Source organism: Neodiprion lecontei, chromosome 1, assembly GCF_021901455.1.
Source record: "Neodiprion lecontei isolate iyNeoLeco1 chromosome 1, iyNeoLeco1.1, whole genome shotgun sequence".
Taxonomy (NCBI): domain Eukaryota; kingdom Metazoa; phylum Arthropoda; class Insecta; order Hymenoptera; family Diprionidae; genus Neodiprion; species Neodiprion lecontei.
In genome coordinates this window covers 37,961,262-37,977,702 of record NC_060260.1, presented here as the reverse complement: position 1 = coordinate 37,977,702, position 16,441 = coordinate 37,961,262, and the positions used below count along the sequence as shown (strand labels likewise).

At 40.8% G+C, this 16,441-nt stretch overlaps 1 long non-coding RNA gene across 7 annotated transcripts in view; it reads right to left on the bottom strand.

Annotated features, from left to right (window-relative positions):
• LOC107216669 overlaps positions 1 to 16,441 on the bottom strand; it is a 75,627-nt gene that overhangs the window by 20,099 nt on the left and 39,087 nt on the right. The window contains exons 1-3 of one of the 7 annotated variants that reach the window (XR_006902535.1): positions 7,001 to 7,183; positions 6,536 to 6,674; positions 3,372 to 3,491 (exon numbers count right to left, since the gene is read on the bottom strand). The exons of 3 other annotated variants lie outside the window; for them this stretch is intronic. This is a non-coding gene — a long non-coding RNA (uncharacterized LOC107216669). 3 more of the 7 variants (XR_006902540.1, XR_006902532.1, XR_006902538.1) reach the window with 3 other exon arrangements.

The following is a 16,441-nucleotide window of genomic DNA, read 5'->3' as shown; positions in this document are numbered from 1 at the left end:
TTGTTATTGTATAAAATTTCCCTTCGATTGAATCTCTTGTAATAAAGATATTGTCAACGCAAGTATCGCTGTTATAACTATCCGAGAGTCTTGAAGAAGTTCCACAAAGAAATCTCATATTCGTAGCGCATGTTCTTGGCCTACATATACAGTTATAATTTCCCGTGAAGTTACTTAATCTAAATAAATAAATACACGTATCACCGAAAGAAACTAGTCATTGAATAAACTAAATGTGTGGATACGGGCGGCGAAGTAAATATTCATTTGTCTCAATTCAAAAAAAAATGTTTAGTCGAATCAATTAAATTTCGTTGGACCAACAGAAGCATTTTGTTAAATTAACCAAGTATATCGCGTTCGCCGGATTTAGTTGAATCGGACGAATATCGCTTGACTAAAATAATCCTTTCTCTCAGTGACAGTGACATAACAATTATAACATGCACTTGAGTAATTGATCATTGATATCGCGGGTATATAAGGACTGGTTTATCAATACGACGTCTTGATAAGCGATTTTCAATGAAGCAGATGGAATACATAAATTTTAATCACACGTTAATCGCCTCTCGCTTCCACGCGGTAGAGAAGCTTAATCACGATCGAAATGCCGTTGCATCTTGAAACGCATCCAGGATAATTACGCGTAGGCGGTGAGAGATTTTTTTCCCCCGCGGTTGCGTGATGCGCATAATAATGGCGGAGGCAGGACGTCCATTTTGAGAATGCTCTCTGCAGGATACGCTCGTGACAATTACATCTGCGAATAAGCGGGAACCGGTTTCCTTGTAAACCCACACGCTCCGTCGGCGATCTGGTTGTTGAATTTAGGCTATTTCATTAAACCGGTAGAGGAGCTTCTCTTCGCACGAATACATGCTTACATTTCGACAACCTAACCTGACTTTGGTTAAAAAGATAAACCCCACCGTGTATGCCGGACTGCGATGCTTGTACGTATACAGGGACAATCTCTTGAGACTTGAAAATGAACCGCGCATGCGCCGAGTAATTCGATCTCATTGGTCGGCAAAATCTTCCCGCGGCGATATTTTTGTCTGCGATGCAGGCGGGCCAACCTACGCAAAATGTGTGAGTTTGAATTTTCAAAGAGCGTAAGTATTGAATTCCGATCGTTCTTTGAAGAATCGAATTTCCGACCCGATAACAAATGCTTCCCAAACCTTGCCGAGTCGCTGCCTCAATTATTTGAGATTCTAACCTCGAAAATTCGTATCAACTACATCGCCGCCGGAAACAAAGTTTGACGGCTGAAAACTCGGGATGGCCAGCCTGCGCGAACAGCCGATTAAACTCGCGCATGCGCGGTTCATTTTCAAGTTTCGAGAGATCCTCCCGGTATGTATACATTCGGATTTGCTCATTAAATTGAACAGTCATCAACACTCGGTGAAAAATTAATAAAAAATCACGTAACTGAGTCCACTTTCAAAAAAGACAACAAATTCATGTAATGTATAATGCGGCTTTGGCCTCGAATTGCAAATTCGTTCGAGCTTTGTTGTTTGTTAATACTTTTACGAGTGTAAAGTTCACCGGTCTACTCAATTCTACGGCTGCTATTCGTGCGAGCATAATAATGTTCACACACTTTATTATACCCGTTGACGTGACTTGGCATAATTTTTTTTGTATATGATAGACGCGACTTTGTGAAAATATAGTGCAGTTTTGCTGTTTCGTTATTTACTCCAACACTACTTGGATTTACCGAGAATTTTTCATTGCAAATATGTATGTTTGCGTGTTTGTGGCTTGGTTTTTTGATGCTTTGTTATTTACCGGAGTAGGTTAAATTAATTATCTCACTCAATTTAAAGCCAACCTTCGGTGATATTTGCATCACGATGCTTATACAAAATTTGGATATCGTTCTGTTCGTCAAAAACCTTTGAGAAATTGTCAGTTTAGGCAAAAAAAAAAACTTGACACAGATCGATGTTACTTCAAAGGTATTGCGAAAATGTTTCAGGTGTTTGAATATCGCAGTTATAATACGACGAGAAAGTAAATATTGTGCAAAGCGCAGCCGAAATTTAAACACGTTAGGTTACAATTACATATGCATATAGATGTAACTAATAATTTTTAATATCGTGTTTCTGCACGTTTACGTAATCCTTATTTTCCACGATGATTATGCGATACAAAGTTACCGTCATTATTATTTCAATTTCAACATGTGTATAATTTGACGACTATATGGTATAATTATAATAATTATAGCGCGATACGGTTATACTATATCATTGAGTGAACGTATACACATTGTATATTATTGACCAAAATTCGTTTGTAAATTGAAAAAAAAAAAAACCGACACCACGAGCAAAGTCTTAACTGTTAAGCGTTGAAATGATCCGATCTCCTTTCAATTTACCTGAATTATTTTTAACATACCTGAACGTCTTTCAATCGGGTTGAAGAATCTTCAAAACAATCAGATTAGACCGCATCATCTGGATAAAGTCAGTCCACTGTCCGCTTAACTCGTATTAATCGTAGAATGAAAGAGATGTAACGTGTAGATACATAATATTATCGAGAGGTGTGACTTCGACTTAATCAATCTAATTGGTTAGCCGGTATTTACGCACACGTAAAAACGCGCGTGTGTGTATTTGTATATTATTTTTAACTGTACATATTATTAGCCACAATATTGACACTGAGATATATCGATGAAGCGTACGTGTGATATGTGAAACGCGGAGCATAAACAGGAACTAAAATGTTTCTGCGTTCAGTTCATCCACGGTCGGTTTCATCTTTGACCATAAAAAATCGTAGAAACGATGAAAACGTTACCAAATAACTAAAGTCCCATGTATTCACGGAGTTTAACCGTGAAGCCCTTGGAACCGACGCTGGGCGACGTTATGCCACGTGGAATAATTTATTGATTTATCGATACGACAAGGAGGTTTCGAAACTGCCAATACCGATCAAATAAACAAATTGACAGTTGCAAAGAGCCCAGCGGGAAGTCCATCGGTTTATGGGTGTCCAAGGTCCGCGCTCAGGGGAGTTTCGTCACTTTACGTATGCACAACGTTACGAGGCTTGTGCAAGCTCGCAGATGTCCGAAGACGTAGACAAACGGATAGAAGGAGTGAATAAAGAGACGGTAAAATCGTAGACACGCCGCTATCTCGGACTGACTCACGAGTGGGCGTCGAGACGCCGAAATCCAGCAGCACAAAAAATCACGACCGTATAACGTGAGTGTTTCGACGCTGAAACCCGTCCGTCTGTCGATTTTAACCTCGTGTCAAAACCATTGACAGCTGCCAAGTATAATATAATCACCTATCCGCGATACGAAAGTTGAGAATAATTTACAGTACCTTCGATGCATCGATTATCGGAACTCCAACGAACGCGAGGATCAAGCGTTGCTTTTTATTCTTGTGCAGTTGTGACGAGAGAAAAAGAGAAACTATCCAAGGCCTGCAGGGACGGCTCGTCTACGAGAAAGAATGGAAAAATTCAACCTTTTATAAATAAAACTCCGAACTTCGAGACTGTATGGTCAATTTTTTCCTTCGTCGCTTCCGTGTGAAGTTTTTTCCACGTTTTTGGTACAGGAATTAGCTGAAGGTAACGATTCCGAATACCAAATCCAGCAGTATGTATCTCGGACGTTTTTTTTTTTTTTGAAGTCGTGTATTGCAGAACGAAGAAGCGAAGAGAAATCGGTATTAAAGGACGCGTGGCAAGCGAAATATTCTCGTTTCATTGGGTGCTTGATACCTGAACAGATGTTAATTGACAGTGATCTCTGACTGAGTGCCAATAAGCACTGGGATGTTCGAGAAGCGTAATATGCGTTCAAGTGCAGTAACGCGCGAGGGTTTTTTGTGCCAAGAATCGAGATCCGAAGAGCTTCAAAGCGGTACGCGGGCTTTTCTCGAATGATAAATATCAAAGCCAATATCCCCTTCTTTCCTTCCTTTGAACGAACAAGCAACGTTAAATCACCAGTGCCAGTGTGAAACCGTATACTGGATCACGAAGCATAACCGTAACTAGGTCGTCGTCCATCGTGTTCCGTTTGTCATCTGCGGTTATAAATCAAAGCCTAGACAACGTCTGGCCAACTGCCAGTGATTATTTACTCCTCAAACACTGCGGATAACGCACATTTGTAGCAAATGAACGGACTGCCTGCGAATATCAATCAGTCCCAAAGGATGAACGAGCTTCGAGTGACACGAGAAGGTCGAATCGCGCCGATGACAAACCTGCTCGAAAAGCACCGATTGCCGGAAACGTGAACTCGCCGATTTTCGATAGCTCATTTGGCGAAAGTCATACTCGTTTTTTCGTCTAAAAATATCTCACGTCTTCGTGGCTCGGAGGATGGAACCGATTCGTTCGTTGTCCTGGCGGATAAATAGGTACTCGCTTCCACAGGGGCCAAGAGATAAGGCTTTGGTGGGATCTACGCGTAGGAAATTTAGCCGGTATACAGAGAGCACTTCAATAAGACCATTAGCATACGTATGAGCAATAGCAAACGCGAGTGTTCGGTGCCGAAAATGGTCTATTGTGAGAATAGCGACGTTGTGTTTCACTCGGCGAACAAGGGCCTTGCCATTTTTCTCTTTTCCTCGTCCCGCTTCTTTTTATTTTCCGTACTTCCATGTCTTCGTTTATACATATACACCAGTTCCTATCTTTGCCTCACCGGAACGCGTCACGGACTCCAAGTGTGTATTTCTTTGTATCTGTCCTCCGTTTGGGCTCCCGAGAAGATAAATGAACTTTGGTATGGACGGTAAGCTCGCCGTGGGCTTCTTAGAAATCTCTCAATACGAATCGTCGATCTCTTGTCAGACAGTGGTGGGTATATTAATGCTTCGAGAGGTAATTAGCTCCCGCTTTTGGCGTCGAGGATGTTTTACAGCGGATACTCGTTGGATGTTCGAAAACTTTCCATCTGACAAATAACGATCGAAATAAAATTGCGCAGAGTCGTTTCTGATCGGATTAAGACTCTACCAGGCATTTATTAGCATAAATTTTTACCGAACACGTGTTAATCGTAACGACATTCTTAAGCCATCTAGATCTCGACACTAGTATTCATTTATTCCGTTCTATGAATATTCCTGAACACAAGTCACAGAAAACAGTCTACACATTTTAGATACTTCTTAAATTATATCGATATAAGAATTAGTTGGGAATGCTTTTCTTTTGTGGGGGGGGGGGGGGGATTTTGCCCCTGTTAATTTTGACGTAAAATTAGTCGATAAAGTAATGCGAATAAAATCGTATCATTGCGAAACAAATGAATTAAAATAAAATTCGAAGAGGTATGTATAATTGTAGTCGATTAGTGACTGGCCCAGTTTTAAAAGCGTCTACAGATGCAGTGATAAAAGTTTTCTTTACACCCATAGACGTGACGTATTGTACCCACCCAGCCGCACGACCGGCATGCGGCATCAGAAATTGACAATAGCGATATGAATTGCACGATGATAATATCGACACGTACCGCATGTTATAATTATTCCTCTCATGGGTAAAGGCGAGGCTTAAAGTCGTTTCGAGACCTGACCTGTGCCTGGAGTTATGCCGTGGGTATTAGATCATGAAACGACAATGTCCCTGATAGCAAGGTTTATATGGTTGTACGCTTGGAGGAATGTAAAGAAACAAAGAGGGGAAAAAAAAAAAATAAATAAATAAATAAAAAATGCTAAATTGGTATCTTATAGGAGATAATTATAAAACATGCGAGAAATTGATGATTATTGTGTAATATATGACCCGGTCGGTTACCACGCGTGATCCACCTGCTGTATAATTAGAGGTACGGATTTGTGCCGCGTGTTTTGCCCCATGGAAATTAATCGGTAAACGCGTGCAGCATGCAGATACCTGCAAGGATACCTGTACGTACGCATGCGCCACATTCGATCGCGAAAAAAGCACGCGTGTAAAGCACACACACGGTGCAATTAGGCGGGAAGCGTTGCGCGGAAAACGGCCGGAGGGTGAATTGTGACTAAGACCGCGAACGCGTAATAAACGGGTGGATTACGCGCCACGCACGGGTCGTAAATGAACGATGCCTGCTTTAATCTCCGCGAGATGATCCAATAATTTGCAATGCAAATCCGCCTACAACCATCAATTTTACCACCTCTCTTAGCGCGCTGGTCTCCAGGGACACTCTTGCCTCATGCACGCTGCACTGAAATGCGATAATACAAAACCAACGCACGGTGTTGGATACGAGAATCGATTTCGTCATGCTGCGACAAGTCGGGGGGGATGTCGTACTGTTCTTTGTGCGAAAAAATTAACACTGTGTAGCGATGTTTCCCTGATCATGAAGGTGCCAAGTTTTGACCCTCGAGGCGACGCTCATCAGGACCAAGGACACGCAATAAGAACGGTGTATAACTTTCGATGGTGAATGTCAGGCTGAGCTTTCAGTCTAACCAAAATATTGCACAGGTTTTTTTTATACTGTTTCTTGTAGATTTTCACTCACCGAAACCGGGAGAAACACTCTGAAAGGTCCCATCAAGTCAGGTTTTTTTTCTTAAACTCGGTGTACGTAGTTTCATTTAGAGCGAAACTCTCGTCTGACTCGAAATCTGGTATTCTGTTCTTTTTTGATCGTAGAAATCCTATGCAAAAGTGATTTCTTACTTGCGTTTAACATGTACTAGAGTTAGACTCGAGAATAAATAGATACAGGGAAACAGAAAATGAAAAGCGGAAGTGTCTTCGGATGTGTATCAAAGAAAAGAAGCAGAGGTCTCATAGGCGAAAAGTATGAACACGGAAGGTTAAATAAATTTCGTAAAGATATTGTTTGTTTAATTTTATACGAAATATTTTTTAGCTCTTTGTAATAAAATGTTGGTGTTTTTCATTATTGTTATGCTTTTTTTATGCAACCGCCTTGTGTTTTGCAAGAATACTGTACTCGACGGAGGGAAGTGGAAGTTACCAAAAACATCCCATGGAGCAGAAGAAGCAGACTTTTTTGCATATCCGTGTTACAATCAAACCAGAGTGACACGATGGTTCGGTATTTCTTAAATCTGCACATGTGGGCCACTTCCTCAGACCTTCGCACGGTCCCGTTTTCACTCTCGATTCCATCACCGTTCGTTTCGCGGACAGGTTACGGATCGCTGTCACTCACCTGCCGCTGAATAGATCATCGCGCTATTCGAGTGTAGGATAAACTCGATCTCCATCGATCCTTGTAATTCCGATTTCAGCTCTGATTTCATGCCGCTGTTATGCTCAATTGTGTTTACTCACGCGCGGCTCGCACCTAGATGTCAGATCGTGCCCAGTCATTACTGTCATTCAATGTGTAGGTGGGATTCTGTGCCGTATCGTTGAGATTATGCTGATTAACCGACGTAGGCATTATGCAATTACGTATTGAAATCAGTCAGGCTATTGAAGACCGTTGCGAATTCTCCACGAAGAGTGAGAGAGAGAGAGAGAGGGAGGGGGGGGGGGGGAGAAATCGGGAAGCGGTGATCGAGATCATCGCTACACAATCGCTGACTTGCTGGATTGAATCATTAATTCATCACCGCAGAGGTCAAAATCTTGTGATTAATACTGCGCGCAGGTTTTAATGCGACTCGTATTGTATGCTATTATTCATATTTATTTTGGGATATGTATGGTGTCGGCTTATACGATTTTGGCTCTTGAAAGCAATGCAATTAACGAAGAATACAACCGAAAGTCTAGTCTTTCAATTAATTCCATAGTATGAAAGTTTTTACTCGCAATCAGGGAAAGTTCGTGTTTTTTTTTTTGTACGGTATTGCCTAGACGTAGAATTATTTCGAAACTGGTCGTATACATATATCCGAGTAAATTGTCGGTGGTGAAAACTGACGGGCGATATGCCAAGATAGATTAATAACGAAGATTACGAGGAGATACGTGACAGGCAAGGAAAACTCCGCGTCACGCTTCGCATTTTAACATATCCATTACATTCATATTTACGATCGTACATTCATGTTTTTGACTGGGTTACAATCCGGGCAATGGCAAGAGAAATTCACGGGTCTTGGTATTGCAAAAAAATCAATTAGCGTGCTGTCTTTTAACACTTCTACAATTACAGTGAACATGGCGGCCATGATGCACGATCGAATGTCCCGTATTTCTGGGCTTCGTAACGAATCACGAAATCAATTGCCGTCAGCAAAAACTGGAATTTCAAGTAGAGTGAGAAAGATTGAATCTGGATTAACGGCTGATCGGCAAAAGCTTGCGCCTTTTCACCACTCGAGAAGTTAATCCCGTATTGTAATAATATCGGCGCGACGTGCGTAATAATAATACCACGGTCAACTCGAGTTGAGTATCACTGTCGAGTGTCGGTCTGTTGGGCAGGATGTGGGAGGTGAATGTCAAGGCTAACTTGCACTGGATCCCCCTTCTCTCATCGCCCGATCACCATTCGTCGCTGATTGTGTTTGCGTTCTCTTCGCTATCTTCTCTGTCTCGTTCGCACTGTTTTTTTTTTTTTTTTTTTCTGCTTGTTTGTTTTTTTGAACCTTATCGTTTTATTATTTCTTTTGTACTCCAGTCTCCTCTTTCCTCCTCAAGCTCTTCATCAGTCTAGCCTGATATCATCGTCCCTCTTTTCTCCTTCGCTGTTAACGCTGCGGTCTTCATCGACAATTTTATTATTCTCGGCGGGGCTGGAGGATTGGAAATTTCAGATATCGATTGCGAGCATAACGGATTCAATGCAACGTCAACATTGCGCAGGGATAGTCAATTTATTTCAGAATTCGAGTTCATCCGCGAAACTTTAGCAGATAAGAATATCGCTGATTGCCAACTTCTGTGAAAAGGAAAATTCAGTAAAAGTTGCCTTGAAATACAGTCGCAAATTTTGGTAATTCTGTGTGAAAGAATTGCCGTTGATACGGGATAGTATAACGGAGGACCATTATTATACGTACGGGATCTATCGAGTGAAAGATATTAAGCTACGATAAAACTAATGAAAACGACGTAGAGAATTTCGCGGGGCTAATTCCACGAGTGATTCTGTTATTTATAGACTTAATTGCCAATAGAATCACTATATTGCTGGGCGATAGAACCAGATAGTCCACTTCTTTGATCAGCAGCGACAAAACCAATCAGCGTGAGTAAGTGTATCATTGGTTCTTCGAGCAAACCGCGTTGCTATGGTTACTGCAGCGAAAGGAATACGACTGACCATTCCTTAGCTTCGCATCTGCCTTTAGGTCACTCTGATGCATTGCAGAATGTCTTCCGGATCGATTCCAGTTCATTTGTCGACGAAGAAGAGTAGAAGACTCTATCAAGGTTGCGAATAAATTTTCTTCCAATATTTTTCACGCCCGTTTAAACGGCAGCACAAGGTCAAGATGGCCGCCGTTGTCTCACTTGCGATTTCATTTCAGCTCTATGATCATTTCCAGCGTTCACCGGTTATCGAGCGGTCATTCAGGGCAATCAAATTGATGGCAAGGACTGTTCAGATGTGATTCTGGCATCGACGAAGGGCAAACACAGCGAAAATTTAGCCTAGAAATTTCACTCGCATCTATGCTCATGGGTAAATTCACTCTTTTTACTCGGTTCACTCTTCATTTTGAGCACCATGGCTCATCGGCACGAAGGGTGATAAACAGTCGTCGAATCGGTGAATAAGGATTATCATTCATCCAAGGATTACGCGGCTGCGACTAGCAGGTACCGAACCAAACCTAACCTGGCTTTGAAAAAGAATTATTATCACAGTTTTACGACAGCTCAGGGACTCGCTCTTGAGTTTAATATAAATTGTTCGTTTTGCGAGTTACGAGACGGGGTCGGAAGGCATGGTGCTCGATTGGGAGAGCGAGAAGCTATTATACACCGGAGGGATATTACACGCGATATGCACTCAACGATGAAGAGCTAAGAGGGCGATCGTTTTGAACTCGACACCGTGCACCGAGATCCCGGCACCCATACATATGCATAAGTCTTCCGGATATGAACGTAAGGGTCAAAGTTGAATAATTGGAGTGATTCTCTGAGGAATATATTATGGAAAATGTGTTTCCCGATTTAATCCCTTGAAGCTCAATGCGATGGGATGTCTTCCACTGTCAAAGACAGCGTATACAAATTTTTACATAAATCGATATTTCAATTAATGGTCCACTGCATATTTGAGATAAGAAACTATATTTCGAATAAATCTGTGTATCGTGGTTTTTTCTCTTTCTTTCCTCAGGTTGATCTTTCGATTGCTCACTGCAATTTCGTACCTTCGATATATTGGATGAAAATCTTTATCGAAGTACAGGAAAAGAAGAATGAGTGTAGAATTCAGCCCATCTGACACGTGGTCAAAAAAAGTTTCCTATCTATTTGGAAAAGACTCGGGAATTATAGGTTCATCCTCAACCGACAGTTTAAATAACATTATGACCATAATTAAAAAAATGTGCCCGTTTCTACGAACCCATTAAAAAATAGGTAAATACACTGGTGACAGTCTGGTCTCTTTTGTCAAGCCCTCATCCGTCTATTGTGCACAGTCATAATATCCGTAAAACGTTCTCGGTTCCCGGCATGCATAGTCCAGTCTTTGACATTTTAACCGTCAACGATCTGGTTGACCCGAGGGTAACCGAAGCCATCTGGAACAAGGTAAGTGTACCAGTTATTGACCCTGTCCCAATTATTGACCTCTTCTGGTTCTATCTGTTCGATCCTCAGTTCTAAAATTACCAAAAAATAACTGTCTAGTGATTGGTTTTAGCCATCGATAAATTCACACTTATTGGTATCGTCAATTTATAATTGTGGAAAATAAAAGGGTCAATAACTGGTACACTAACCTTAAAAGACTATTTATTTCTTTATAGTCATTGCAAATTCACCCAGACATGGATGAACAATATCGAAGGTGCAAACAGCAACTGTCCGAATTTCGTTGACAGGTGCGTAAGTGTTTTTTGCATGTAATATATATACTCATCAAGAGCTATGCGGTGATATCGCGCCATTTCGAGTCCAATTTTCATCCGAGCTGCAAATTGGCCGACACGTTACGCGAGTGCAGGACACACACACACACACGCACACACACACACGGTGCCTAATAACGCGATAAGTGGCGGCATATTTGCCCGGCGCTGGATGGGCGTAACGGAATAAGTGCAGACGCGCACAAGTGCGAAAGTACGCTTATTACATACACCGAGACGAGTGAATCCCGACGTATGCATTAAAAAGTAAAATCTAAATATTCGAGAACGGACAGGCGTTTAAATGGTCTTCCAGTGTATGAGAGGAGTTGAGTATAAAGCACGTACACACATCGGTCGAAGTGTAAATGTTCGTACAATTGTCGGGGGCAGGTCGGCTCCACTCAGGCGACCAACAATACGCGCATGTGGGAGTAAATCAGCGTGCGGTTTGCTGTACAACAGCTTGCCTTGTAGGCGACGCACAATGTTGCCGCTTGTACATGTTTGATCTAAAAATACGTACATTAGGCGACAACACCGAGAGGAAACGGCAAAACTTGGAACATTGAGGTTCCAGACTACGCACGCGCTGGAGAGATTTCGAATTTTCGTGCAGGCTTGCCAACTCAACCTCCAGCTGTCAAACTCGACTTATTGAGGTTATGTGGAACTTTTTTTCTCGTGGTAATCAGATATCGAATATTTAACGGAGTCATTCGGCAAGACTTTACAAACATTTATCGACAACTATACGACGACATCGAGTCATCGTGAAAACGCAATTTCAATTCGATACTCGACGTCTCGTGTCTCGTTTCGATCACGTTTGCTCCCCTGCTTTGCAGACGAAAATACAGCGGCGACCAATAGAGTTCGATTATTTTGCGCATGCGCGAAAATGCGCTGATTATCTTTCATGATTCTGAAGCAGTTTGGTGTCAGTGCTTTTTTTTCTTCGGATTTCAGGTTGCATTTGTCGTGTGTCGACTGTCTGGGAGTCGGATTTTACTCAACTTATCACTGCAGACGATGGGCCACCCATACGTGCGACACGATTTTTCGCTTATTGCGTATCGATCTAGCCGACAGCTTCGCGTGGCTTCGCCTGCGCTAATATACTTTACAAGTGTGCAACACCTTATCGCACGCTTGCCGTAATAACTAAGTGGGCAACAATCAATTATGCATGACCTAGAGTCGATTAATCATATTCCTAGGTCGAAATTCCCGGAAATCAGGGCATTGTTCACTTGACAATATATCTAGATTAATTTTTTATTTCGTTTTGTTTTCTCTATTATACGGTCGACTATATCCGCTATACAATGAACAAAAAGAATTATATTATTATAGAATGGAAACCGTATAATAATAGATGAAAAAGGAACGGCATTCCAATCTTATGTAACTCATTCGAGCCTGTTCACGTGCGCTTAGAATCTATTGTGTATTGATCGGCAAAGAATTTTGTTTCCTTAATTCCAAATCCCCGATCACAAAAAATGAACATAACAATATTGTTCGAGGACATTGCCAGAGAATTCGCAATTGAACGGTAAATGCGATAACATTTCCGTGCAGTCACGTAAGATCAGAATTTTCGTAAACTTTGCCTCGTGCATAATGCTGAGTGTCAACGATGAAAAGTAAAAATTGATTTGTACGGATTAATGAACGACTAATAATAAATTCTGACTTTTTTCTATCAAAGTCATTCGCTTTCCAATAAAATAAAAGCTTTTAATTTACTGTTAGCTTCAATACTTTTCACCGCGTCAATATTCTTCCGCTGTACAGAAACAATCGTAATTATCATAGCAGGCATAAATGGTCTGAAATAATGTTCTATTCGACCGTGAACAGTATTTCAAAGTGCATATAATTAGCTAAGTCCTCGTTATCCGACAAAGCGAGATACTAATTGATAAAAATATGAGTTTTTAATTATTCTAATAAACACGTAAGACCGATGTGTGTATGGGTGTTTCGTACGGACGTGTACCTCACTTTTGTTTATCGGAAAACAAGAACGCCGGACGAACGTGTGCGACACTTGTCCGTGTTCACAAGCCTTACACAATCGTAAGCCGCAGCTAGATAACGTCGAAGAAACAGGACGACGCGTCCGTTGGGAGCTGCTAATTATCACCGCATGCAGTGGTCGTCATTGGGAATTTTTTCAATTTACGATCTATCATTTTTTTAATCTTCTCTTCCGGTACTCATTTTGTTTACAACGATGAAGATAAAAGCTGTTGAAAGCAGAGCGCCTAGTTTCATTGTGAAAAGATTATTCCTGACGAGTTGTTGCAGACCTTATATATTATATATAGATATTTGAAATGAGATTTAGAACGCTCTCCGATAGAAAAGCAAAATTAGTTCTAATTCATTTTCACCATCAAGTTATACCCGTACCGTTCAATATTCTCTTTAGAGTATAGATCATTTATCCTTCACGCGAGTGAACATTAATCTTCGTACTGTTACGATCTATGAGGCTAAGCAATCCTACATAGTATAAGGTATATACCTAGTTTATGTTCCTTACTCTCTCAAATTTCCAGACTCCATGGTCGATGATCCCTGACATTTTAAGGTTTTACGACCATTCGCTGGCGATAATTTTAATGAGTTTCGAATTTCAAGCCGTTTCTTTTTCAAGACCATCGAGCCGTTATCTTGAAGTGAAAAACCAAACAAGGACTGGTTGTCCGAAATTTCTCCCGGTGAGTTTGACACACGGTGTTAAAAATTGAACCGATTGGTTCGAGAGGAATTGACAAGTAATATATGGATTATCCATGTATATGGTGAAGAATCCGTTTCCGTTGAGGTTAATTCATGAACCCTCGTGGCGGCCATTTGTCTACGGCAACAGCTGAATTGCTGTAGAATAAAACATAACGAGCCTCTACAGACAACTGCTGCGGAAGGGAGGGAAGTACCGCAAAGTTGTTAGCGAAGGGTTGCATCCCCGCGCTGTTGAAAGTGAAAACGATTTACCGCCCGATCGATACCTAAACCCTATAGGTACCGCGTACACGTGTGGACTGGGGCGGTTAATTTTTTTAAATCTTTTTCCTTTAAGGTGCAACTCAAAAAATACGTGACAGATACTGAAAAAAGAAAATTGTCGTAAAACCTGGAGGAGGTAGGAAAATATTTAGAGATCGCTACCGATTATTGTAATATTTTTTATTTGTTTTTACGCGTACACCTTACGGGCTTAAATATATACGTTGGTTTATTGTTTTGTGTACAGTGGTCCAGTTAATCGTTCACCGATCAACGGCAAACAGCGCCTAACGATTCCGCAGTTGGCTGTTCTCGTCTTTTATCCGAAAGATTAATCGCCTCGGAGAAATTTGGATAACAGTTTTTGCTACCGAAATAGGAATATCGCATCACCTTGATGTACCTGTTTTGTTTTCAGTACTGATTTTTATGAACAATGATTAATTGGACCACGATATGAAAAAAATAAACTTATATATCTATAAGTCCGTAAGGCGTACGCATAGAAAATAAATAAATAGTATAACAATAATCGGTAGCGAACTCTAAATATTTTCCTACCTCCTCCAGGTTTTACGACAGTTCTTTTTCAGCATTTGCCACAAATTTTTCGAGTGAGAACCTTAGAAAAAAAAAAAAGAAAAGTTTTAAAAATGTACCAGTGTAGACACGAGAATCTTGCAGCTTAAGAGATAAGTATGCGGGTGTCTGCGATGTACACAAAAATGCCCACATTCAGGTGGGTGTTACGTGCTAAGTGCGTTACACGTAGATACGCATGTAGCGAGGTATAATCTGGGCGTAGTCGCACTCAAGGCTTTTACCGAAACGATTGAGAAATCGGTTTACCGAATTGCCGGAGAATTTTTACCAGGCGATAGATTTAAAACGCACTTCCACGTCTCTGTGGGTAATTTTTTTATTTTATTTTCATTTATCATTCGTCTCTCTTTTTTCTCTCACGGATCTCCGCGCGGGTTTTACGAATTTTTCTAGGGAATTAATTTTTTTTTTCCACCTTTTTCCTGTTACGCAAACGCGGGTATTTTGCACGCTCAAATATACGCCAACGACGGTAAAAAACTTAATCATTTTTGGCTTGAGTGTAAGCCTGAAAAGTGTCTGATCGTTATCCTCGTTTTGTTATCATTTTGAGATTCGCAGTGTCACGATTTATGTTTTTTTTTTTCTTCATATTTTACTTTGTTTATTTTAACGGTTCTTTCTTTTTTTTTTTTACTGTTCTTCTTTTCCTTCTCGATGCGATACTTCGAATTTGTATCCGAATGGTTTCTCACATCCGGCTTTTTCCTGGTTTTGCCGCGGGCACCATATCCGAGCCTTAAATTATACGCGTGTCGTAAATTTTCAGGTTTTATACCCATCCGGAAAAATTGCTTCCAGGAAATCCTCGAGGATAAGAATCCATCCCTTTTCTTCTAAACCGTATCTCTCTTTCTCTCTCTCTTTCTCTTACTATCATTTCTATACAGGTGTATTATAACAGATACATGTGTAGGAATAAACTTGATAACAGTCTTCAAACGTTCAGGCTTGGCACGCCTGCCAAAAATGATCCATACTTTTATACAGATTATACCAATCTTCGATCTCAAATTACATCTACAATATTTCGTCTGTTATATCAATCAACAGGATGTGCCGTCCATTAAACGAACAGAAAACCGGGACGCTGCCAAAAAAAAATCAGAAAGTAGTAACCACACAAATCGGCTGAAATAATTTTCTACATTTGATTTAACGTAAAATTTGTCAAGCTGAAGTCATCGACGACAAGATTCTCCACTAAATCAGGAAATATTTGTTCCATAAGTACGATTAGCAATTAGGTATTCGCTAAAAGAAGATTCATAAATTATCAGAATTTTTATTTATCATACGAGACCGTATTTTTTTAAAATAAAAGGAGAAAACTTCGCAATTGAACGGAATCTTTGCCTACGTTTAGTGAAGAGTTTAATAATTCTTCGTAAAAATATCAAGTTTGATTAAATTTTGCTAACAAGTAAAAAACTTGCGAAATGTTTTCACACAAGTTAAAAACGAGTACCTAGCATAATATTCACGGGATAAAAGGAATGACGATAATCGTAACCGGGTTAATTAAATTTTAATAAAAATTCTTTCATCCCTTGCCGCGAGTGAAGTGGATGTCGGGGGCGACGGGATGGGCGGGGTTTGCCGGTAAAACGAGACGCGGCGCCAAGCGTCTCGGCGCCCAGACTTTCAGGGGCCGCACGCACGTTGACCGTGAACTGCAGGCTTCGCTCTGACTCCAAGAGGATAGATAAGCCGACTCGAATCGAAGTAAGGGTGAAACCGGTGCCCTGTCACATTACCGTCAAAATCAGAGATACGACCACGTC